Below are 2,684 nucleotides of genomic sequence, written 5' to 3'. Positions count from 1 at the left end.
GACTTGAAGCTCGCCTTCACTGAAGCAGCTCACCCAGCGCCGTAATTCTTCCTCCACCTGTTTTCAGACAACACCCACCCTCCTGGACAATGATTGGCTAGTGCTATTCTAACCTTGAGTTACGATTGGCTTGCGTTTTATATTAACCAGAGCCGACAAGTTCTCCACCTATCGAAGACCTTGAATCCTTGGCCAATCAGCGCAAAGGAAGCGGGACTTGCATTAAAACGGGTATGAAATAAAAACCGTTAATAAGGTGTAATAGCACGGTGTATGCCTTTTAATATTCACCTTTAGTATTTATTCTATTTTATTCTCATTTATAAACCTGCAGTAAAAATCCGAAGAAAGTAAGTTGATCAGTTTAAGAAAATGACTGACCGCTGCTGACACACTGTAAAGAACATAAACACTAAACAGGCCATTGATGAGCAGCGACTGGGAAATAATCCTGTGTAAAAGCTTTTAACAGGGAAAGATTAATTAAACCTCGGCATGAACTTTCACTGCCCCCATTTCTCTCTCTTTCTCTCTCTCTCACGCGCGCGCACGCATGTTTTGTTTTTATTTTTTATTTTTAATTGTATGAATAAAATGAGGAAAAATTACTTAAATTTCAGTTCATGTTTTGGAGACTTACAATTAATTGTTCCATAAGTACTATTAACCTAATGATAACCTAGGGGTCCCCCATGAAGAGTGTATAAATATTTTAGTCTCCACAATGTGATGAAAAAATAAAAATAAAAAAATAATTTAAAAAAATAAACACATCTTACCTGCATGCACTACCCACATTATATCATATCTTTCTTTGTTTATATTTACAAGGACCGTCAAAAGCATACTCATACCACAAGGGTGGAATGGTTGTGCTGCCACACAGCTCCAGGGTCTTGGGGTCCTGGGTTCAATCCTCAACTTAGATCACATAAGGAGTTGTGTTTTCTCCCCATGCATACAGTACTGTCTGAAATAAAACTAATATGATTGGGTTTCTGTGGCCTTGACTCCATCCTCACCACCGGGCGCCAGTCCTTCACAGGGCACTCACACCTACGGACACTTTTGAGTCGCCAATCAATCTACCAGCGTGTGTTTTTGGACTGTGGGAGGAAACCGGAGCACCCGGAGAAAACCCACGCAGACACAGGGAGAACACACCACACTCCTCACACACAGTCACCCGGAGGAAACCCACGTGGACACATGGAGAACACACCACACTTCTCACAGAGAGTCACCCGGATGAAACCCACGCAGACACAGGGAGAACACACCACACTCCTCACAGACTGTCACCCGGAGGAAACCTACACGGACACAGGGAGAACACACCACACTCCTCACAGTCACCCGGAGGAAACCCACACGGACACAGGGAGAACACAACACACTCCTCACAGACAGTCACCCGGAGGAAACCCACATGGACACGCTCTCTCTTGTCATTCCTCCAAAACTTATTTGTACACCCAAAACCTCTCAGATATCTAGCTGAGACCTGGGTGAGTCCAGTCCCAAGATAAAATATTATTTGGGTGTTGTAAGCCTTCAAAATTCTAAGTAGTTAAATAAGTTAGTTAGAAGATATTTTTGTGGCACAAATGTTTAATTGAAAAGTAGATAGAGTAATGCTCATCCACTTTTCTAGAGGGCAGCGATTACACTGAGTCCTAGAACTGTGGTCCTGACACTGCAGTCTCTACACCGAGAGAAATGGAGAGAAACAAACACACGCAGAGAGACTGAGCTTTTAGGTTTTTGTAGTTTGCTGGAGCTGATGAAAATGAAGCGAACTCTGGATGCTGAAAAGGCTTTGGGCTTGTTTTTCCATACTGAAGATGAAGATGGAGATCTGCAGAACTTAGGCAGCGCCTCAGAGCCGGAGAGTGAAGGAAGCAGTGGTGAAACTGACTTATGTGATGGAAGACGAAAGGTGAGATCGTTTTGTAAATTTGTTTATAAACCTGAGATAACTGCAAACCCCACATCCAGAAAAGTCAGTTCACTGTGCAAAATGTAAATAAAGAATGCAATTTCATGCAAATCTTTTAAACCATGTATTTAATTAAAAACAGTATGAAGGCAACATATTATGTTGAAGCTGAGAATTTTTTTTTATTTTTTTTTTTGCCCGTTTTGAATGTGCTGTAGTTTTGAATATGAAATGCTTTCCCGCTCTTGTTGTAGGCTTTCAGCACCTCAACAGCTTGGGGTTTCCATTAGTGTTTTTTACTTCATAATGCACCAGTTGTTTTCAGTGGTTGATGTTCAGTGTTAACAGTACCTTCACAAATGTAAAAGTAAAGTCACCCAATAGAATAGTGCACTAATGCACCCCCACATCACCACGAATGCTAGCTTTTTAACCATGCGCTGTCAGCAAAGTGGACCCTCAACACTTTACCCGGAGGTGATACCTCCATGATTTCTAACATGCTCTTTAAATAAACCTAATGCACAAAAATACCAGTCTCTTGTTCCCTGTCGCAGCTTTTTTGATACATTCAACATTCAAACATTTTAGAAGTTGACTTTGTTTTCAATTACATTTAGGGTTTAAATTATTTGCACATCACTTAATTCTGTTTTTATTTACACTGTGAATAGCATCCCTAATTTATTTAAGGGCCAGACAAGTCTCTTATAAAGGAAAGATAACTTTGTAAACTTGTAAACTA

The sequence above is a fragment of the Hoplias malabaricus genome, chromosome 11, assembly GCF_029633855.1.
Source record: "Hoplias malabaricus isolate fHopMal1 chromosome 11, fHopMal1.hap1, whole genome shotgun sequence".
Classification (NCBI taxonomy): Eukaryota; Metazoa; Chordata; class Actinopteri; order Characiformes; family Erythrinidae; genus Hoplias; species Hoplias malabaricus.
The sequence above is the reverse complement of the archived record's forward strand: the minus strand, read 5'-3'. Positions refer to the sequence as shown.